We start from the raw sequence: 25,516 nt of genomic DNA, 5'->3' as shown, positions 1-25,516 counted from the left end.
TAATTCGGGATTAAAACGCATTAATACGTTATATTTAAAGATTAATTTAAAAGTTATCGATTTAAGCTAAATAAAAAAATGAAAAAATTAAGTTAAAGTTAAATAATTATTTGGGAGGGTCTAGGATCGTCAGAATTGAGAAAATTTAAAAAACATGAAATTTTACGTCTAGAGGTAAAAACGTTAATTTACACCCAAAAATTAGTAAACGTCGTGGCAGTATCCTGAATGTTGTTTTATATGCTAATATAATTATTTTAAATGTTTATGAATGTTTTTATGATTTAATATGCCAAAAAGTGTATTCTAAAATGTTTATGGATTTTTATATGTTTAAATGTTGATTTAAAATGTTTATGAAATTGTTATGATTTAATATGTCAAAATGTTATTTTAAATGTTATGATTTAATATGTTAAAATTTTGGTTTTAAATGTTTATAGGTTTTATGATTAAACGAAAACGTTAAAAGACATGTTTCATGTTTGATTTAAAAGAAAAATGTTATATGCATGTTTAATTTTTATTAAGTGATGAGAATACGAAACGTTGAAGAAAGTGAAGTAATTGTGATTAATACGATGATATGTTGAAGATATCGTGAGGGCGAAGGTCCCAGTGGGAGCCCGACGATCGTATTTCTATTGATACGAATACGATGATATCTTGGAGATATCGTGAGGGAAAAGGCCCTAGAGGGAGCCCGTTTACGGGAAAAAGCCCTAGAGGGAGTCCGACGATCGTATTTCCATTGACACGATATGATATGTTAATACGTAATGCCAAGGCTCAATGGACGGGTGAGAGTGTCGCTGATGTTCTCGCCGCCCAGTACTGTGGTTACATGTAGATGGATCCATCGATCGATACGTATAAGAATACGAAAGTCACAATTATCGATCTGAATTCAACGAAAGAAATATGAATATGGATATGGATATGGAAACAAATACAAATATGAATATGAATACGTTGATATGGATATGGATACGAATATGAATATAAATATGTTTATAGTGATATGAAAATATTTTGAAAATGTTTATGAAAAGTTTATGGAAATATTTTTGTTTTAAGTTTATGCATCATTATAAAAATGTTTTTGTTTAAAGTTTATGCATATTCATGAAAACGATATTTTAAGTACAAGTATTTTCATTGTTGTATGTGATCTGTATAGGTAGTTCTTATTATCAAAATTATGGTGTGTTGAGTCTTTAGACTCTCTAGGTGTGATTGATGCAGGTGATTATGATAATAATATTATTAGAGGTCTTGATGGTTTATTTTGCTGGACTGAAGGTGCACATAATCCGAGAACCAACGCTAGTTTTCCGCACTATTTTATGATTTTAAATTATGTTAAAGATATTTTTGACTGCGATTATGTTTGAGTAGTGTTTGAGAGGTTATAGTATGGACTATACTTTTCAAATAGTGTTTTTAGGTTTGTTAAAATGTTTGACGATTTTACAATTTGAACTATGACTTTGAGTTTCAAATGTTAGTTGGTTTTTTTATTTTGAAAATGGTACAAGATATTTTTAAAATATTAATATATATGTATATTTTGAATTATGGAGAATAAGGAGAAAAAAAATTTCTATTACGTTTTAAGAAAACGAGTAATGGACGTTTCACGCGCGCCCCTAAGATGCCCTAGCCGAACCCTAACACGTGCACCTTAAAATTTTCATTCAACCCTTCCCTAGCCCGTGTCCTGCCTTTAGCCATGACTCCTATGAATCTTAACATGCTGGAAAATCGTCCTTCCAAGTTACTCTACCATGGCAGCCCCCTTTTGCATCATTAAGAAGAGTTTTAGATTTCAAAAACACATGCTCTAATCATAGTTTGGCATAAAACCGAAAATAATTACAAAACCAACTTTCTTTTCATGTGCATTCATCAAACATATATTATGCTATGATAGATGAGAAAAAAAAGATAAATAAGGTGTGCTTTTGATTTTATTACGCACGAAAACGCTTTGGAAATTCGAGGGATGTCGACGGAGAGAACCTTGCTGAATTTCTTCTAAAGAAAACATGAATTCTTCCTTCCAAGATTTTCGTGTGTGCGTGTGTTTTGCTACGAAGAGTCCTAGTGTTTGGAGGGGGTGGGCGTGAGTTTATGAGGTAAGGGGGTCTTGTTAGATTTTTATTTTAATTAAAACTCATGTTGTAGACTTAGGCCCATTAACATGGTATACTGGGCTCATTAGGCCCATTATTTAATATTTAAAATATTTTATTTTGAAAATGTTGTGAAAATATTAGCTGAGTTCTCAAAAAGTTCATTTTTTCATTGAAAATCGAATATTGTTTAAAAATACGTCTCGGTGTATAAAATCACCTCAAAACACCTCATTTCCAAAATACTACACAACATATACCATATATTAAACAATTTAAAATAATTATTTAATAAAAATATTTTTCCTCATACGGTCCACGGTCTCCGTTCTTCAATCATGTCTCGAATAAACTTTAAAACATAGATTTTATGCATTATAACAGTAAATCTTATTTTTAAACATGTATTCATGTGTATCATAATTAATTCAAGCCATTAAAATCATTTAATTAGTCATTTTTCATTTTCCTTAAATTTTCATGCAATTGGATTACGTCATCGTATTCTGAACCTTACAACATCAGTAAATAGGTCCAAGGGGATTTGGATCTTGGTGTTGAATAGGTTGATCATTCGTAGCAATAACAAGGTTTTCTTCTTGAATCTCTTTTGTTTAGTTCTCTAACAATGGCTCATCCTCTAAGGACAAGCTTGGATCGCATATCTTCTTTGGCAACTGGACTGGTCTCAGTGACTGCTCCAGCAGATCTTCTCAAATCAATCTCACATTCACTAATAGAATCAAGATTAGCATTGTCTAATCTACTGCTCAAGTCAAGCACATCAATATTTTCACTAATTGGACATATAGAAGATTCATCAAATATAACATGCACATATTCTTCAACAGATAGATATTTGTTATCAAATACTCTATACGCTTTGTTAACGGATGAGTATCCAAGAAAAACACCAACATCAGTTTTATCATCAAAGAGAGTTAAGTGTGTTTGACAATTATTAAGGAAACAAATTTCAGCCTATAACCTTTATAAGAAATATCAGGTCTATTGTCATTACAAATCTCATATGGAGTCTTATTATACTTCTTATTTATTATAAATATGTTACGAATATATCAAGTTGTATTAACTGATTCTACCAAAAGACATTGAGAGATCCCAAAATCAGCTATCATTGTTGTATCTTCTTCCTTCTAGGTACGACTCTTTCGCTCAGAAACACCACTTTGCTGAGGTGAACTTGCATATGAGAATTCATGCTTGATTCCATTGTCATCTACATAGGATGAAGGTTTTTTTGTAAATAAGTGCCCATATAAATTCTTATCCTATCTATTACAATGGATTTCTCATTTGGAAAACGTTTTAAAATATTGACTAGTTGGATACTTATCTGGTCTTTGGATGGTAGAAAGATCATTTATGTAAACATAGAATAATCAATCACTATCACTAGAGTATATCTCATCATCCCTAAGGTCTTTATTGGTATAGGACAAAAAAATCGATGAGCATTAAATCCAGTAATTTGTTGGAAGAGTTACACCACTTTCTTGCCCAATTAGCATGCAGTACACACCTTATCCACTTGTAGAATTTCCATGATTTACTTAACATATTCAATAAAGTCATAGGTAGATAATTGCCGAAGTAGACGCAAGTGAAGTAATAGAGTATCATTTTACTTCGCATTATCGCCGAAGTCGTATCCAAGAAATTAGTGATGTCTTTGGCCGGTTCAATGAGGGAAAACTGGTCCGGAAAACGTCCTTTACGTCATCGATTTCGTAAAGTACAGAAGTAATAGCTTATATATAACTGCATAGTTTAGATATAATGACGAAGTAAATGTGTTGTATAACTTCACATGTTTTGTATTTTGGTGAAGTAATTGATATGAACGACTTCGGTGTTATGGAACTACGATGAAGTAAATATATTATATAATTTGTTGAAGTATTTGATTTTTTTTACTTCACAATTACATTTAATGACGAAGTAGTAGATTTCAAGACTTCAATTTTTTGTATTGTAGTGGAGTAATTAATAGAGAACGACTTCATAATTATTGACTTGTGGTGAAGTAAATTTTTTAACTTCGAAACAATTTTAATATGACGAGTTATTTTGTAGTTATTACTTCATCAATTAATTTAGGGTTGAAGTAAATAATCATATTTTATTGCAACACAATTTTAATTTGACGAATTAATTCTTGATCACTACCACACTAATATAATAAAGTAGTAAATTAAAAACATAATTTTCACTTTATCAAAATAATTTAATTAATATACAATAATACCACTATATACACACATGCACAAATATATAACTTAAAATACATTCATTTGATTCATAAATTATCCATATATAAATAATAAAATACACGAATCCACAAGTATATATACCAATCCACAACTATATATCCACAAATCCATAAGTATAACCCAAAAATGTATCCACAAGTATGTATAACCCAAAAATATATCATCAAGTATATCCAAAAAACAAAAAGTGTATATCCACAAGTATGTCCTAAAATGCATAATGATGCACATGATCCATTTAAGCACCTACAAAAGAGTAGATGAATTCGCTCACTACGCCAAAAACGCTAAACGATGACGGATTTTATACGTTGTCATAGATGTTTTAAAACTGTTGTCACTTAGGGTATTGTTGAAAGTGTGTTCAATGGCAACAGAAAAAATCCGTTGTGGTAGCTATTATTTGCGACGATTTGTCAAAAATCATCACCAACTAGCGACAAATTTAATTAGTGACGATTTTTCATGTTGTCCGTCGCTAAGTTTTTCAATAAAATTAAGACAAAATCTAAAAAAGAAACACTTACAATCTGACTATGCTAACAATATTCATGATCTTAACTAACACTTAAAAATTTACCAAAAATCAAAGCGAAAAAATGTACCATAAATCGAAACTAAAATATTCTAAGAGAGAAAAATTTTAATTGTTATGAATTGGTGTTGAGGAAAATGGACCGAAAACGCAGATATTTATATACAGTTTGCGACGGTTTAATGCGATGGTTTTTGGTGAAACCGTCGCTATTAGCGATGGTAATTTGATAAAACGTCACTATAAGCGACGGTTAAAAAAACATCGTCGCTATTATCGACCTTTATTAATCCGTCGCAATGAGCTACGGTTAAGCAAAAAAGATCGCTATTAGCGACGACTGTTTATTAAATCGTCGTTCGACGGTTGTTTATTAAACCGTCGTTAATTTAAAAATTGCAAAGGTTTAAAAAAAAAACACTCAAAGACAACGGTCCCCCAAAAAAACGCTATACGACAATGGTTTTCACTAAAACCGTTGTTAAAAAGTATAAAACAACGGTTTTAGTGAATAACCGTTTTTGTAAGTGCGTTGTTGAAGGGGTTTTTTCTTGTGGTGGCTCCATTCGCTTTTGACTTCATCATATTGAGATTGGTTGTAATATTGGTTCTTAATTGATCCTGCAAACTAAAATGTAAAAAATACATGATGCATTATATTAGTAAGATCATTCATCCAAAAAAATGACAATATCCACAAATGAGAATGCATTATTCGGAGCCAATTTCAGGTTATATTTCAGCTTAATTTTTAGAAGATTCGACACTTCAAACTATACAGTAATTCTAGATTCTGAGATCAAGACACCTGAAATTTATATATTAATTATAGCTTCTAAAGAAAAATCTTTGTAAAGTTTATAATAAGAAACTGATATCAACAAAAAAACAATTGGGCATATATCATACACACTATCTCACAAATAAAGACCAAATCATATACATATAAACAACAAAACTAAGTATATCGTAAACAACATAATAAAGGGCAAAATAATATATCAATTATCATAAAATGCATATTACCATATACATATATATCGCAACGGAAACACATTATCCCAACCATTAATTCTAATAGCAAAAATTCCATAATTAATAATTATATAGATTTCATGTGTGCATATCCCAATGGCAGCATTTTATCTCGATAATAAATCAGAGCATATCATAAAGAAGAAACTTATCATCTTATCCAACTGTTGATTTTCAGATTCAACTGACTCTTTCATGCACCTCATTACACAATATCCATATTCAACATAACCACTTTGTTTTAGATTACCCTATATATAATGAAATTGAAAACTTAATACAACAATTACAATCCAAATAATAAGAACTATACATTCATGTCTTCATACATAGGCACAATTCATAACGTCAATTGTTTAAAACACAGTCTTTGAGAAATATCTTTCGTGGCAATGTACATTTTGACTCTACATTTTAAAATGTAAAAAAATATCTTCTTTTTTTCATATTTATAAGTGAATGCATTCAAAATCAACATAATCTACTTCTTACTTGATCACTATAGTTTTTCATGCATCGTCTCGGTTTTTGTTAGCCGTAGAATCAAATAAATCTATCATATTTTTATCTTAATTGATGATAGTCAAGATCCAACGGTACTTGCAAAAATAAAAATATAGCATTGACTAGTATGTAATAGAAATCAATAAATAACTAAACTCTTACCCAGTGTTGTATGGGATAAGGCAGATGTTGTCTCAACTTCCAAACATGATACTAATTTCACTAAATAACTTAACTCTCATTTCACAGTGACGACCATATTCACAAACAAATACTAATTTTCACAAACTTGATACAATTGGCCACTAGGAGTTGGAGTATCCAACAGATTAATTGTTTAATTTTTAGATGCTGTTTCTAGACAGATTTCTCATTTCATTAGATGGTTGTACTTGTATCCAGAATAAGAGAAACAAAGAGAATTCGTAGATAATAAGCGATTAAGGAGATCCAACGAGAAAAGTTCACATCAGACAAGATCCGAATAGTTATAATAAGGTGACAAGGAAACAACAAAACAAGAAAATGAACAAAAAGAGAAGATGGTTGTACTTGTATCCGGAAGCTCTCGTGCACAAGTACTATACATGATTCATTCCCGATGATGGATCTAAGTCAACTCCTCTCTGCATCCAACATCAAGTGTCGATGAAATTGATCCTGAACATGCATGGAATGATCCAAAGCGATTATTCCATCATTATTATGAAATGAATAAATTTTAGTATGAATCCAGCTAAAAACAAAAAATTCATCGAGAAAATTGGAATAACAATTCTTTGATATGCTTATTGATATGAGAAGAGCTACCTTAGTAAAACCGGGAATTGCAATCATAGCACAGCGAAAATGTTGAAATCAACATGTTTAAGGAATGCTTAAAACAAGTGGAACAAAATTGTTGATTCCATTTAGAAATGTTTTTGAAATACACACAAAACGAGCACAAGAAAACAGGTATAAGCACTCAAATTTACCAATAAAACATTGTCGAAAAACTTGTTCAATGCCTGCCAAAAAAGACATATATCGGTAAGGACTCAAGTGCTATAATCCCAGGAAAAAGTTAGCAGGTTTAGTCAAATAACATTTTGGAAAACAACTAACAGTCATACTTTGTCAAAACCTGCAATTGCAGGACCATGCTTGCGTGGTATTGAAGTTTCTACAAGAGAACGAGTTGTTGTCACGCTGTTAATATTAACCCATTTAAAAATGAGAGTGTGATTAGAAGACAATAATCTGCAACAAACTCAAATTTTCGTAGTTTTGGCTTAAGCAACCGGTTTTAAACAGTTCCATCCAATGAAATTATATAATAATGTAGTGCCAAATTCAGTACACGTAAAACAATGTATTTATTTAATTGATAAATCAGTTATTTAAATTTAAAGTGAGTATTAACCGTGCGTGATTTATTTAAATGCATTATTTTAAATTATTTATGTTTGGTGATGCACGATAAAATGTTTTTCGAGTTTCATGTTCCAGGCGATTATTCGATGCGGGACCGAGGAATAGAGACCGGTGACGATTTTGACAATTTTAAAATGTGGTATTTTATTTTAAGTTGAGTATAAGGCATTTCAAATAAATTATTATGTTTTATCATTTTTCAAGTCTAATTGAGTTAAGTTGGCTCCTCCTCCATGTTAGACATTGATAGGGGTGTGAGTTTTCGATTAAACCAAACCTACTTCCTAAAATTGAAATAAGCAACTTTTTTTCGAAAAATCAAACCAGGCTGAAAATTTCAGTTATTTCCATCTGTCACAAAATCAATTGAACTTTTTTCATTTTTTTTTAAATCAAATTTTAATTCAAAAATGTAATATAAAAATTAAATTAAATATATTTTAATTCTATTTAAAAATATATCTTTATTTCAAATACTATTGTCTAATTCTATTTAAAAATATATCTTTATTTCAAATACTATTGTCTAATAAAATTTAATTAGAAATTTGTAATATTTATATATCTTTATAAACTTTATTATAAAATTTAATAATATTAATTTTTTTTATAAATGTTCGGTTTTTCGGTTCACCAAAGTTTTATATTAATAATCGAAACTGAAATTAAATATCCGATATTATCAAAAACTAAAAATAATTTCTGAATAAATAAAATAAAATTTTCAAATTAATTTAGTTCGATCGGTTTTTTTGGTTGAAATTGATATCTTACTCACTCAATAATGTAACAGATGTATTTTTCTTACTTTTCGATGTCTACTCTTTTGGTTTAAAAATAAATTTATATCTTTTTTCTTAATTTTCTTACTTATCTAACTAGAAAAATTAAATTATCCCTAAAATTTCATCAAAGAATTTTTTCAAATTTCTTAATTATTGAAAATTATGTAATCCTAACTAAAAAATCACAATATTAATTCACAATGTCAATAAACATAAACTCACAAATTCATATATATCGTAAGTCAATACTATCGCAACCCAGATGATAACAACTAAATATTCGACATAATTTTAGAGTTGCCAAATTTTACTCACGATCACATGAGTTCAGAATATATGAAACGTACTAATTGACGAGAATGAAATGTGATTTGTGGTGTTCTTTTTTTAATTTTTTAACATGAGGCTGAAAAAACTAAAACTAGAATTATTTTTTTAAAAAAAAATAGGTGGCTAGGGTGAGGTTTAACGGCCCGGAAATTCGTGTTTGAAAATTTGCGGAAAATTAAAAATTTTCCTTTTAAATAATAAAAATGCCTCATTCGTAACTAAACCGATAAACAAAGTTTGATACTCAAAAATGGCAGCGGAAGGAAATATTTGTTTGCTAAAATAACAATTTAAGAATATCCAACAACTTATAAAAATGTTTGCATAAAGCGGTAAGTGCTGTAAATGAGGTCCTCGGGTGCCACTACTGCCGACCCAAGCTGGCTCACTGGTCCCCGCCCTCGGCCCCATGCTCATCAGTACCTGCAACAATCAAGTCTAGTGAGCCTAAAGACTGAGCATGCATATATCGTAGATAACGAGTAAATACTATAATAAAACTTGTGTGGGATATAACATCGTGTCATGGGGCATACTGAAAATAACTTGAACTGAGCAATTATAATACGTGCATAACTGAACTGAAAAATCATAGTAAAAATGTTTGCTCCTTGGAGCCCTGTACTGAAATAAAATGTAAAAAATTTCTGTTGAGATTATGGTCTACACAAGTGGCCCCTGCACTGAACTGAACTGTCCGATCACTGGCGACCGGGTGGTACCAAACTGAACTGACCGTTAACTGTCTACCGGGGGTACCAAACTGAACTGACCGGTAACTGGCAACCGGATAAAATAATCTCCCATGATAGTGAATTGACCACAAGCAATATCGCATAAATCTCAAAAATAAGTATTTTCTATTTTTATGCACATAATATAATTAAATGGCAAAAAGAAATACCCTGTAATAATTTTTTTTCTGATAGGGTTGGATCGCTCCCCGGCTCGCTGCGACTTAAATCTAACATGAAAAATATGCAAATGATTTACTTGACCAAACTTTGCAATTAAATCCGAAAATTGAGACAATTGCGCCTAACGGCTTCGTATTTAATCATGACTCCGAGCCAACCCGAACCAACACTGAACCATCCTATAGTCATGATTAAAATACGCCTAAAGTGATGATATAATGCTCCTAAAATTACAGTACACGAAATTTAGTGAATGGAGGCCAAAAACATGAAACGCTCTTTCGAGAGTCATTTTGGCATATTGCACCGTAAATTCTTGTACGACCTCTAAAATGATCCGAATTACGAACGGCCAAAAACATGACCTTCCTAACTCCATGAGGCACTGTCCAGTCCAAGGCCATAGGCTAAAGGCCAACCAAGTACCCGGAACACGCCTCTGAACCGCAGCACGCTTGCTGTCAAAATTACAGCAGCTGTGCCTTCGCTTTTCTTGTGTCGTTTTCGAGACTACCGACCATTGTGGCTTGAACAACCGACCAGAGGCCCTTACCAACATTCTAGGGAATGGTTTGAACCATGGCTATGGGCCCTAGGCCAGCCAAAATTCGAACCACCCCACAATTACAGCCACACTCCCAGCTGAGAGCACAAGCTGTACACACATGGGATAGTGCTGTCGTTTACTGTCATGGATCATCCTCGTGGTCATTTGGTTGGCCATGGCATGATCTAGACATCCAGGGTATGGTATGAACCATGGCTATGGGCCAGAGGCCAACCCAGATTCACACCACACCCCCAAACTCGAAAGTTACACAAGCAGAATTTCGAAAGGGGAAAGGGGCTGTCATGAGTTTTGATTTAAAACTGATTCCGCCATGGACCAAGCCCCAAAAAGGCGACTTGGTCATGTCTTAGACATGATAGGGAAGTGTTCCAACCATGGATATAGGCCCAGCCAAGATCAGAAACTCCCTCCCTTGACAGCAAATATACAAATCGAGACTCAAAGGGATACATGTGGGGTGTTGCTGTCACATGCGCGTTTCCAGCGTGTATGGGACTGAACGAATGGACCACCATGGTCTTGACACACCCTAGTACGTGTCTATACGCAGCCCCGAGCCCTTGGAGTCGAGCCAACCACCTGTACTCAAAGAAACAAGCGAACTTGAAGAATGAAATGGAGGAACAAAAATCTGTGCAGAATTTTTTCCAATGAACTTGCTGTCCCATTCGGTTTTTGCTTTAAAATTCGTGAGCATGATGTAAAAAAATTGTTACTATGGCTTGATTGAAGATCAAGGAGAATATACACATGCCTGGATATTTTGTTTTGAAGAAAACAAAAGGAATACACGACGCGACGCGGAGGAGACGGAGCGCTTTTCTACCTTGCTTGCTAAACGATTTCTCTCTTATTTTTCTACTGCTCTCACATGATTTTTCCCCTGGTTTAGATTCTGGAAATCTCGAAATGAAGGAGGGGAGAATGGTTGGGAGAGGTGAAGGAAAGATTGCGAGATAAAGGAATGAAATATTCTTGCTATCTTTCTAGTTGTGAGATATGGGAAATATGGGTGGAAATAAAAGATTTTTGAGGGATGATAGGGGTGTATTAGATCGAAAATTGAGTCTAGGTGCAAAGGAAAAATTGTTTAATTAGGGATTGATAGTGATTTAAAAGTTGAGAGAATATATCTATCTAGAAAAGTTTAAGGTGGAATAATTAAAGAATGAGTTGAAAAATCACAATTAAATCTTTTAAAATGGGGAGAGGGCCGATTTTCTTATCAATCAAATGAGATGGAATATTGCTTAAATATTAATTAAGTGAGGATTTAAATTGAGGGAATTATTTACCATGAATGGATAGGGAAAGCTATTAATTAAATGAGTCGCCAACAAATTTTTAAATTAAATTAAAGGGGCCAAAAATTCATATAAAATGGAGGGAAAATATCTCTTAAATATTGCATTTTTAATCTTTAGTGTTTTATCTTCCCATTAAATATTTTAGAGAATTAAGGATTTAATTATTGAGATTTATTTACTACTTATCTCCACTTATTTAAATAATTCCTTAAACCTTTTTTACAATAAATTTACTTATTATTTATCTTAAATAAATTTTAGAAAATGTTTTCGTACTAATAAATTTTATCTCTTTACTCCAACTCCGGTCCGGCCTCACTGAATTAACTGAAAAGAATAAAATATAAACTACTGAATAAAATAATTAACTTCAAAGAAAGCATTTAAATACTCACGCAATGAAGTCAATTTAATTTAAAATACTAGAATTATGCATGGCTTATACGCAGTCTAATTACGGGTTCTACAACTCTCCCCCCCTTAAAAGAAATTTCGTCCTCGAAATTTGAACTCACCGAATAACTCGGGGTACCAACTCCTCATTTCTGGCTCAGACTCCCATGTAGCTTCCTCCTCTGAATGGTTGAGCCATTTGACTTTGACTCGCTTAACCAACTTGTTCCGAAGCTTCTTCTCATGTCTGTCTAGGATCTGCACTGGTCTCTCCTCATAAGACAGGTTCGGGGTAAGCTGCAATGGCTCAAAATTCAAGACATGCGAAGGATTTGCCATATACTTCCTCAACATGGAGACGTGGAACACATTGTGTATTTCGGCCAGATTCGGCGGAAGAGCAACACGATAAGCTAGCGTCCCAACTCTGTCAAGGATCTCGAATGGTCCAATGAATCTCTGACCGAGCTTTCCTTTCTTCCCAAATCGCATGACACCTTTCATAGGTGCTACCTTCACAAAAACATGGTCGCCCACTGCAAACTCTAAATCTCTCCTCCGCTGATCCGCATAACTCTTCTGCCGACTCTGAGCAGTCCTCATCTTATCACGGATCTTGACTACTACATCGGTAGCCTGCTGAATAATCTCTGGACCCAACTCTGCTCTCTCTCCTACTTCATCCCAATGAACAGGAGATCTACACTTACGGCCATACAATGCTTCATACGGAGCCATACCTATAGACGACTGGAAACTGTTGTTATAGGTGAACTCTACCAATGGCAAGTTCGACTCCCAACTCCCAGAGAAATCAATGACGCAAGCACGGAGAAGATCCTCCAAAATCTGAATGACTCGCTCTGACTGTCCATCTGTCTGCGGATGGAAAGCTGTGCTAAACAGCAGCTTCGTACCCACTACCGAATGCAAACTCTTCCAGAATGCGGAAGTGAATCTAGGGTCTCTGTCAGATACGATAGAAACTGGAATACCATGAAGTCGGACTATCTCCCGGATGTACAACTCCGCATACTGAATCATGGTGAAAGTCGTCTTAATAGGCAAGAAGTGCGCTAATTTGGTAAGACGGTCTACAATCACCCAGATAGCATTTGATCCTCTAACTGACTTTGGCAAACCGGTCACAAAGTCCATGGTGGCATTCTCCCACTTCCACTCGGGAATAGGAAGTGGCTTGAGCAAACCTGCTGGTCTCTGGTGCTCGGCCTTCACTAACTGGCAAGTCAGACACTCGGATACAAATCGTCTGATGTCTTTCTTCATACCAGGCCACCAATACAATAGCTGCAGATCTTTGTACATCTTCGTACTCCCAGGGTGAATAGAGTACGGGGACATGTGGGCCTCTGATAGAACATCTGCTCGAATAGAACCACTGTTAGGAACCCACATCCTGTCTCGGTATCTCACAATACCGTCGGTGACTGTATACAAGACACTGCCCTTGGCTTCATCTCTCTTCTTCCACTGTGCCAATTGCTCGTCTGCTGACTGACCACTGCGAATACGGTCAAGAAGAGAGGACTGGATAGTCAAGGTAGATAGACGGGGAACTCTACCTTGAGGATATGACTCTAGATCAAACCTCTGCATCTCAATATGAAGAGGTCTCGAAACTGTCAAATGAGCCATCATTGCGACTTTTCTGCTCAATGCATCCGCCACTACATTAGCTTTACCCGGGTGGTAGCTAATGTCACAGTCATAATCCTTCACAAGCTCCAACCAACGCCTCTGACGCATATTCATCTCCTTCTGCGTAAAGAAATACTTGAGGCTCTTGTGGTCGGTAAAGATCTGCCACTTCTCTCCATACAAATAATGCCTCCAGATCTTCAGGGCGAATACTACGGCTTCCAACTCTAGATCATGGGTAGGGCAATTCTTCTCATGAGTTTTCAGCTGACGAGACGCATACGCTATCACCTTCCCATGTTGCATCAAAACTGCACCTAAACCGAGCTTCGAAGCATCGGTATATAACACAAACTCACCGGGCCCTGACGGCATGGCCAATACTGGTGCTGAGATAAGAGCTTGCTTCAAAGTATCGAAGCTCTTCTGACACTCCTCGCTCCACACATACTTCACATTCTTCTTTGTCAGTGCTGTGAGTGGAACGGCAATAGAAGAGAATCCCTTAATAAACTTCCGATAATATCCTGCTAGCCCAAGAAAACTGCGGATCTCAGATGCATTCTGCGGCACAACCCAATCTCTGACTGCAGCGACTTTTGCTGGGTCTACCTCAATGCCACTGCTAGAAACAATGTGTCCTAAGAACGCCACCTTCTCTAACCATAATTCGCACTTACTGAACTTTGCGAATAACTTGTGCTTCTGCAAGGTCTGCAGCACTGTGGTCAGATGTCTGCTGTGATCCTCCTGATTCTTGGAGTAGATGAGAATGTCGTCTATGAATACTATCACAAACTGGTCGAGGTACGGCTGAAATAAGCGATTTATGAGATCCATGAAGATCGCTGACGCATTCGTCAGACCGAACGGCATCACAAAGAACTCGTAGTGACCATAAAGAGTCCTGAAAGCAGTCTTGGAAACATCAGCATCTCTCACCCTCAACTGGTGATAACCTGAACGCAGATCAATCTTGGAGAAAATTCGAAGCTCCCTGCAACTGGTCAAACAGATCCTCAATCCTCGGAAGTGGGTATTTGTTCTTCACTGTAACCCTGTTCAACTCCCGGTAGTCATTACAAAGCCTCATAGAGTCATCCTTCTTCTTAACAAACAAGACTGGCGCGCCCCAAGGTGAAAAACTCGGGCGAATGAACTCCTTGTCGAGTAGTTCCTGAATCTGCTTCTTAAGCTCTGCCATCTCTGTCGGTGCTAATCGGTACGGCGCTTTGGAGATCGGATCCGTACCTGGCATAAGCTCAATAGAAAACTCCACCTCTCTCTCGGGTGGCATACCAGAGACGTCTTCGGGAAAAACATCTAAGAAATCTCTGACAATCGGAACATTTGAGGCTGACTGGTTGGGTTCCTCGGGGACCGATACAAAGGTTGCTAGAAACGCCCGACACCTTCTATGCATGAGCTTCCTAGCCTGAACATATGGAATAATGCGCGGTAAAGGAAAGTACCTGTCCAGCTCAAATAAGAACTGCTCCATTCCAGGCGGTCGGACTAGAATTGATCTCCGCTGGAAGTCTATCAACACTCTGTTCCTCAATAGCCATTCCATCCCCAGGATGATGTCAAATTCTGGCATCGGTAGCACGATCAGATCTGCATAAACTAGATTACTGTGCAGCTCAAGATCTATATCTCGGATAACATTGGTAACTGCCATCTCCTCGCCTGACGGTAACACTACTGAAAAGGCTATGTCTAACCCAATGGTCTTGATCTTGAGAAAGTTCGCAAAGACCTCCGAAATAAACGAGTGAGTAGCCCCTGAATCTATCAAGGCCTTGGTAGCGGAACCAGATATAAAAATTCTCCCTGAAAGAATCGGAACTCTAAGTTGAATCCAATAGTTACAAGGACTAAACTTATAGACATGCAAAGGTCAAAGTTCTTCTAACTTAAATCCCCAAAATAATTCTGAGTAGAGCATGCAATCCTATAACAGTTCTAAGTTCAAAAATCTTAATTCCGGTTCCTAAAACGCTGAAATTCGAATAATAACTTAAAGCTTAAAGGTACCTGTCATCAACATAGTCTCCGGGTTCGTTTCCGTGGCATGGAGAGCAAAAACTCTGCCTTGGGTAGGCAGATTCCTCTGAGGACACTGCAGCAACATGTGGTCTGGACTGTCACACTTAAAACACTTCCCTGAGCCAGACATGCATGCTCCAGGATGGCGGCGTGAGCACCTGGGACAGACTGGGTGCTCAAAAGTCCTCGGGGCTGGGCGTCCCCGTTGCTGCTGCTGCTGCTGGCCTCTGTTTCTAGGCGGCCCGTGAAATGGCCTCTTGTTTTGCTGCTGATGCTGATGAGGAGGAGGACGGTGTGGTACCTGGACTGGGCGCTTGCCCTGGCCATACCTCTCGATATCCCGCAGATCCTGTTCTGCGGCTAGAGCTTTGGAGACTGGGACCTCATAAGTAGTAGGGTCAGACACCCTAATATCACGGCGTAAGATCGGCCGTAGACCCACCAGGAAATGCATCATCTTGGCTTTAGCATCGTTCGCGATCAGGGGCACAAAATGACAGCCCCTCTCGAACTTACGGATGAACTCCGTAACCGTCATATCACCCTGTCTCAAGCTCATGAACTCGGTGGTCAACCTAGTGCGCACTTCCTCGGCAAAATATTTGGAGTAGAAGACCTCCGTGAAACGTGTCCATGTCAGCGTAGCCAAGTTCAAGGCTACTGACGCTCCTTCCCACCATAAGCGGGCATCTCCACTGAATAAGTAGGTGGCACATCGGACTCTGTCTGCATCTCCAAGTTCCATGAACTCGAAGATAACCTCGAGGGATTTGATCCATCCCTCGGCAATCATGGGGTCAGATGTCCCAGAAAACTCCTTCGGACGCATCTTCATAAACCTCTCATAGACAGCCTCGGGCCCTGTCGGCCTGGCTACGGCTGCGGCAACGACATTGTTCCCCACAAACTGTGCGAAGAACCTGTTCATCCCAGCCAGCATCTGGGCATTCATATCAGGCGGAGGGGGTGGAGGTAAGTCTTCCTCCCGCCTACGATCCTCACCGTCTTCATGACGGCGCTCCTCGCCACCTCTCGGGCGTCCAACTTGGTGTCTAGGGGGCATAATGTTCCATACATAACCCATACGTAACTAACATGCATAATTCCATAATTTATTTAAATTCAAATACTGAACAACGAAAATCTGGATGTAATACATATTTCATGAAGACATGCTGTTGAATACTCCATGCTTTAAATAAAATGCTGAAATGTAAAAACTTACAGACCGAAGACGTGACTTCGTGAGCTTTCGTGGTCAGTAGTAGTGTAACCCTTTACAAGAACATAGGCTCTGATACCAACTTTAACGGCCCGGAAATTCGTGTTTGAAAATTTGCGGAAAATTAAAAATTTTCTTTTTAAATAATAAAAATGCCTCATTCGTAACTAAACCGATAAACAAAGTTTGATATTCAAAAATGGCAGGGGAAGGAAATATTTGTTTGCAAAATAACAATTTAAGAATATCCAACAACTATTAAAAATGTTTGCATAAAGCGGTAAGTGCTGTAAATGTGGTCCTCGGGTGCCACTACTGCCGACTCAAGCTGGCTCACTGGTCCCCGCCCTCGGCCCCATGCTCATCAGTACCTGCAACAATCAAGTCTAGTGAGCCTAAAGACTCAGCATACATATATCGTAGATAACGAGTAAATACTATATTAAAACTTGCGTGGGATATAACATCGTGTCATGGGGCATACTGAAAATAACTTGAATTGAGCAATTATAATACGTGCATAACTGAACTGAAAAATCATAGTAAAAATGTTTGCTCCTTGGAGCCCTGTACTGAAATAAAATGTAAAAAATTTCTGTTGAGATTATGGTCTACGCAAGTGGCCCTGCACTGAACTGAACTGTCCGATCACTGGCAACCGGGTGGTACCAAACTGAACTGACCGGTAACTGGCTACCGGGGGTACCAAACTAAACTGACCGGTAACTGGAAACCGGATAAAATAATGCTCCCATGATAGTGAATTGACCACAAGAAATATCGCATAAATCTCAAAAATAAGTATTTTCTATTTTTATGCACATAATATAATTAAATGGCAAAAATTAATATTCTGTAATAATTTTTTTTCTGATAGGGTTGGATTGCTCCCCGGCTCGCTGCGACTTAAATCTAACATGAAAAATATGCAAATGATTTACTTGACCAAACATTGCAATTAAATCCGAAAACTGAGACAATTGCGCCTAACGACTTCGTATTTAATCATGACTCCGAACCAACCCGAACCAACACTGAACCATCCTATAGTCATGTTTAAAATACGCCTAAAATGATGAAATAATGCTCCTAAAATTACAGTACACGAAATTTAGTGAATTGATGCCAAAAACATGAAACGCTCTTTCGAGAGTCATTTTGGCACATTGCACCGTAAATTCTTGTACGACCTCTAAAATGATCCGAATTATGAACGGCCAAAAACATGACCTTCCTAACTCCATGAGGCACTGTCCAGTCAAGGCCATAGGCTAAAGGCCAACCAAGTACCCGAAACACGCCTCTGAACCGCACCACGCTTGCTGTCAAAATTACAGCAGCTGTGCCTTCGCTTTTCTTGTGTCGTTTTCGAGACTACCGACCATTGTGGCTTGAACAACCGACCAGAGGCCCTTACCAACATTCTAGGGAATGGTTTGAACCATGGCTATGGGCCCTAGGCCAGCCAAAATTCGAACCACCCCACAATTACAGCCACACTCCCAGCTGAGAGCACAAGCTGTACACACATGGGATAGTGCGGTCGTTTACTGTCATGGATCATCCTCGTGGTCATTTGGTTGGCCATGGCATGATCTAGACATCCAGGGGTATGGCATGAACCGTGGCTATGGGCCAGAGGCTAACCCAGATTCACACCACACCCCCAAACTCAAAAGTTACACAAGCAGAATTTCGAAAGGGGAAAGGGGCTGTTCATGAGTTTTGATTTAAAACTGATTCCGCCATGGACCAAGCCCCAAAAAGGCGACTTGGTCACGTCTTAGACATGATAGGGAAGTGTTCCAATGATGGCTATAGGCCCCTAGGACAGCCAAGATCAGAAACTCCCTCCCTTGACAGCAAACATAAAAATCGAGACTCAAAGGGATACATGTGGGGTGTTGCTGTCACATGCGCGTTTCCAGCGTGTATGGGACTGAACTAATGGACCACCATGGTCTTGACACACCCTAGTACGTGTCTATACGCAGCCCCGAGCCCTTGGAGTCGAGCCAACCACCTGTACTCAAAGAAACAAGCGAACGTGAAGAATGAAATGGAGGAACAAAAATCTGTGCAGAATTTTTTCCAATGAACTTGCTGTCCCATTCGGTTTTTGCTTTAAAATTCGTGAGCATGATGTAAAAAAATTGTTACTATGGCTTGATTGAAGATCAAGGAGAATATACACATGCCTGGATATTTTGTTTTGAAGAAAACAAAAGGAATACACGACGCGGCGCGGAGGAGACGGAGCGCTTTTCTACCTTGCTTGCTAAACGATTTCTCTCTTATTTTTCTACTGCTCTCACACGATTTTCCCCCTGGTTTAGATTCTTGAAATCTCGAAATGAAGGAGGGGAGAATGGTTGGGAGAGGTGAAGGAAAGATTGCGAGATAAAGGAATGAAATATTCTTGCTATCTTTCTAGTTGTGAGATATGGGAAATATGGGTGAAAATAAAAGATTTTTGAGGGATGATAGGGGTGTATTAGATCGAAAATTGAGTCTAGGTGCAAAGGAAAAATTGTTTAATTAGGGATTGATAGTGATTTAAAAGTTGAGAGAATATATCTATCTAGAAAAGTTTAAGGTGGAATAATTAAAGAATGAGTTGAAAAATCACAATTAAATCTTTTAAAATGGGGAGAGGGCCGATTTTCTTATCAATCAAATGAGATGGAATATTGCTTAAATATTAATTAAGTGAGGATTTAAATTGAGGGAATTATTTACCATGAATGGATAGGGAAATCTATTAATTAAATGGGTTGCCAACAAATTTTTAAATTAAATTAAAGGGGCCGAAAATTTCATATAAAATGGAGGGAAAATATCTCTTAAATATTGCATTTTTAATCTTTAGTGTTTTATCTTCCCATTAAATATTTTAGAGAATTAAGGATTTAATTTTTGAGCTTTATTTACTACTTATCTCCACTTATTAAATAATTCCTTAAACCTTCTTTTACAATAAATTTACTTTTTATTTATCTTAAATAAATTTTAGAAAATGTTTTCTTACTAATAAATTTTATCTCTTTACTCCAACTCCGGTCCGGCCTCACTGAATTAACTGAAAATAATAAAATCTAAACTACTGAATAAAATAATTAACTTAAAAGAAAGCATTTAAATACTCATGCAATGAAGTCAATTTAATTTAAAATACTAGAATTATGCATGGCTTATACGCAGTCTAATTACGGGTTCTACATGAGGTCCGCCCCTGGCCACAACCAATTCTTAATACCATTTAAAGCAACAAATCATGTAGGACCAGGAAGTTCATCATTCCAACTAACTTTATATGGATTTTTTTTCTTAGTTCACTTGGCATAATATCACTATTAGCATATTTACCAGTGCAAGCGTGCTTATGAAACTAAATTCAACACTCATTATAACATAATTGGCTAATACTAATTAAGTTATAACATATATTTTGAACCAGAAGTACATATCTAATAATATTTTCCCATGGATAATCCTACTCTTATCACAGTCTGACTCTTAGAGTCATCCCCAAAAGTGATCTTTGGACATTTGCATTCAATAACTTTCGATTGCAGTTTGACATCGCTTGGCATGTGTCTAAAGCAACCATTATCTAGATACAATGTTGAATCTCTAACTAGTTTCTTCTTCTATACATGCAGTCATTGAAGTAGCTATTTGTTACCCAATTCTAATTGACTCCTGATCGAATTAAACCTTTCAGGACCCACACTAAATTAGCCTAATGGTCCTATGAGTGTTTGTATCCAAAAGAGTGTGGGCTGTGCAGAATCATGTGCAGTGTTGTGCTCTTTTCTTTGCCTCACCAAATGTTGTTTAGTCCTTTCATCTTTATCATTCATTCTATATCTCTTTGGAATTGTCTTATAGTTATAGTACTGGTTAGGTTTACCTTGGAGTGCGCTTCTTACTAGACCAGTTAGAATTGGCATGATAACTTTGACTAGCTCGGATTTTCCTTTTCCTGAGCCAGATCTTTGTAGACTTAGATCTCTAAGTTTAAACATAGCCAAGTCATCTATGGTTGGCCTTATTCTAAAAAAAATTAGTCCAGTTGGTTTCGAATTCATGCTTATCATGTGCATATATTGTGATGGACCAAACAAAGTTTATCATTTTAGATTTGTCTGTCCAGAGACAATTGAGTACTTGCCTCAGAAGAATCACATTCATTATTGCCAAAAACTAAGTCAGTTCTGTCTCCAACTGGTTTTTATAACTCATGCATTTTCTTAACATAAGAAAAATAGTTATTCCAATTATCGACCAAAATTTCACCTTTGATTCTGATTCATCATAAATTTAAATTAACTTCACAAATCATCATTATCAGTGACCAGCCGATCGAGTTTAACCATAAGACTGTCAAGTTCTTCATTTCGCTATATGCAGCTAGAGTTGATTGACTTGCTAATAGGCTTTTCTTTTCTACCTTTACTTCTTCAAATGACTGGAATATAAATAAGTACTTATCTACCATGACATGCAGTACAATGATAAGATCCTAACGTGTAACGTGTAAATTTATCTGAGATAAATTCAAATACCACATCATCTGCAAAATCCAGTTCAACATCATCCATCAGGCACTGGACTGGTTCTTCCTCACTCTTGTTGGATGAGGTCTCTGAGATTGATGGCTCTGAATCTGACCACTTTCTTTTGATTTATTCATCAATAAGAACTTTCTGGTAATTCTTCTACTTGAACGACCTCTTGTCATCCTTAGATCTCTTCTTCTTTTTTCGAAGAATTTCTTCTCATAACTTGTGAGTCTGGTACAATCTGTAATAAAAAGATCATTCTTTACATAATTAAACAAGATTGACTGCTACAAGCTTGATTTTTTTAGAATGAGAATTAAACTTAAATTGATTTTTCCTCTCATAAACTTGCGAAAATTCATAGCAAATAAAGACGTAACATCATTTTTTATCTAATCAACAAACTTCTTGATGGATGATTCCTTATTAGTAGTTGATGCAACAATAGTAGAAACCAGTCCTCGGTTGAGGGGTAAGATGATCTTCTTGAATCTTGATGCCCAACATTAACTCATAGGACTTAAGATCAACAAAGAGAACATGCAATTAAAGCATATTGAGGTCCTTGGACTCCTTCATAACTATTGTTTTGACCTATCATTCTTTGGCCAAGCTCTCATAAACTTGTAAATAAGTTCATGGTTAGAATACTCTTTACCAAGAGCAGCAAGTTCAATACCAATACCACTAAACCATTCATCAAATCATTTAATATTTCCCCATGTTTCATTTTAACTTTGTCAAACTTTTTGATAGCAACGATGAGTTTTTTATTTTCCTTAGTTTGATTATTTATTTCACACAATTGAGTTAGGTTTTCCCAAATCTCTTTAGCATTGGAACAAAATTTTTTTTTTACAAAACATATTTTTATCCAATGTCTTGTAAAGAATATCCTTAGCCACAGTGTTGATGTAGTTCTTTTTCTTTTGCTCAGCAGTCCATTCAGACCGGTGTTTTTTCACCATTTGAGTTGCACTTTACGAGATAGCTATAGCAGTGTTAGCATTGAAAATCTTCATTGGACCATCTATGATGGCATACCACTTGTCATCATCCCATGCAGCTATACCTGTCTTCGTTCAAATTTTCCAGCCAACATAATCTTTCTTAGATAAAATTGGAATCTTATTAAAAGAATCCATTTGAATATATGAAGTGATCGAGAAAAATCATCTTTGATACCACTTGTTAGGATAGAAGATAGAGTTTATGAGGGGTAAAATATTATTTTAAAAAAATTTCTAAACTCGAGCTGGCCTTATTAATTATTAGTTTTTAATATCTATTTGTCAACCAGCTTGACAAAGATTACCACTACAAAACGGGTATTTTCAAAGTGAGAAAGGGACAGATGGTTCTAATGTACTGATATATTCACGTAGATGATCTTTTAACAAGATTTAAATATAAATATACGTAGAAGATAGACAATATGAAGCTTAAAGTAAATAACACAAGATATTATGCAAGTTCGAAGGCAAAATCTTTATACGTCTTCTGTAATGCCCGAGGAATTAATTATCGTAATCTGAAATGATTATGGATTATGAATTGATATAATTATATACGGGCTATTACGAGACCAGATTGGGCAAAATATAGGAATTACACAACTTGTGGACAGAGAGTCTGGCGCCCGAGCGGTAATTTTTGACCGCCCGAGCGCCAGTGTTTAATAAAAATAGGCCGCGGGCAGAAGATGTGGCGCCAAGGATGAAACGAGATGGCAGAGTCTTTCGCGCCCGGGCGGTAAGTTTTAACCGCCCGAGCGCCGAGCACGCGCCCGAGCGGTAAAGATCAACCTCCCGAGCGCGAGACGTGTTGGGCCAAGAAAGAGGCCACTTGCCCTTGCATGCACGAATTAAGTATATATATATATATATATATATATATATATATATATATATATATATATATAAATATATATATATATATATATATATATATATATATACATATATATATATATACATATATACATACAAACGTAATTCAGTAAGAAAGAAACAAGAAAAGGGGTCGAGGGAGATTGATCAAAAATCCTTACGTCTTTTTATTTTGATCTGTCCGTCTGATTTTGAATCCGACTTCAGTACTGAGTTCCTATCAACGTAGGCTACAACTGGACGTAAGTTTTGCTAGGTTTTGACATGTTTTGAAATTAGACTATTGTCAGAATTGAATAGGATTAATATATGATGTTCTTGATATGTTAGATATCATAGAATCGAAGTCAGATTGAGAAACAGACTGCTTATGAAATTGTTATGATTTTTGAAGTCGATTTGACTGAGAATTCATATCAGATATGTATGGTTATTGAGATTATGACTGATATCGATATTGATTATGAGTTCTGGTATTATATCTGTGATGTTTGGACTGACGGGGTTATCCAGATAGTATTGTTATGCCGTCGAAACATCAGTTGATTGATATTGATCAGATTCAGTAGTGATTTCAATTATATCGTGATATTGCCGATATGGATTAGATTGTATCTTGATTTGATATCGATCAGCGTATATTTCGATTTGAATATTGATCAGAACAGGTATTGAATTGAGTTGAATATTAATATTATATCTGTTCGGTATTGTTATTACCAGATTGAGAATGGACCGAGATAGAGTCGGGAATTCTTCTTCTTCTTCTGAGCGAGAAGATAAAGGTATAAATTAATGTTGAGTTGGGATTGCACAACTCGAGTAAGGTTTGACTCGAGTTTCCATAAATCACATACTTTATTTTATTGCATTGTTATTTGCAATTGAATATGATTGATATTTTTGGTCTATGGATTTATAGACAATGTATGTCTTGAGTCATAAGCAGATATGCTTAGTCGTAGACATTTTATCTTGTGACAAAAGTGCCGGATAGTGAGGACTCGTCACTGGCCCATTGCACTTTGTCACAGGACATGATATTGGTGATAGGACCACAGTCCATGACGGTTAGGTCAGGACACTGGATGTTTGGTTATATCGACGTGGATAGAACTGGAGTCTTTTCTATTATTGTTGGTCGATATAGGAATACCACATCTGGAAACCGGGATCCCTAGGCTAGGATTGAGTCTAGTCTAAAACGTGGAGTCACGAGTCTGAGTGACAATTATATTGATTTATAGTTATTGATGTGGATTATGTTCCTGAATATGGTTCATGTTCCTTGTTGTTCCTGATATTGGTACATGTTTAGAATATGAGTTATTCTTGATATTGAGTATGTTCCTGATATTGGTACATGCTTAGAATAGAATGTATTCTAGATATTGAATTATGTTCCGGATTAGGGTACATGTATAGAATTTGATTTATTCTTGGTATGGATTTGTATCATGATTTTGATATATGATATGATTGTTGATATATGCTTTTATATTGTTTATATGATGGCATGTATACATGATTTATACTGGGATATTTATATCTCACCGGAGTTATCCGGCTGTTGCCTTGATTGTATGTGTGCATGGCAACAGGTGGGATAGAAGCGGGGTCAAGACGAGAACGAGGCTGGACTAGATAGCGTGGAGATCCGGACTTTGAAGAAATGTAGGATTCGGCACGAACTTGTAGTTGAACCTAGTCGGATTATTGTAGATCATACAATAGTTGTATGTGATATTTAATATGTAATTTGAATTTAATTACATTAGGTTTCCGATGTGTAATTTAGAAAAAAATTTTAGACCCTGTTTATTATACTTGATTATTTATTCTTAAAGACGATTAAGGAATGAATTAGCGTCCGGGTCCCCACAACAGGTGGTATCAGAGCATTAGGTTCT

This window comes from Primulina eburnea, chromosome 12, assembly GCF_022965805.1.
Source record: "Primulina eburnea isolate SZY01 chromosome 12, ASM2296580v1, whole genome shotgun sequence".
Lineage (NCBI taxonomy): Eukaryota > Viridiplantae > Streptophyta > Magnoliopsida > Lamiales > Gesneriaceae > Primulina > Primulina eburnea.
The sequence above is the reverse complement of the archived record's forward strand: the minus strand, read 5'-3'. Positions refer to the sequence as shown.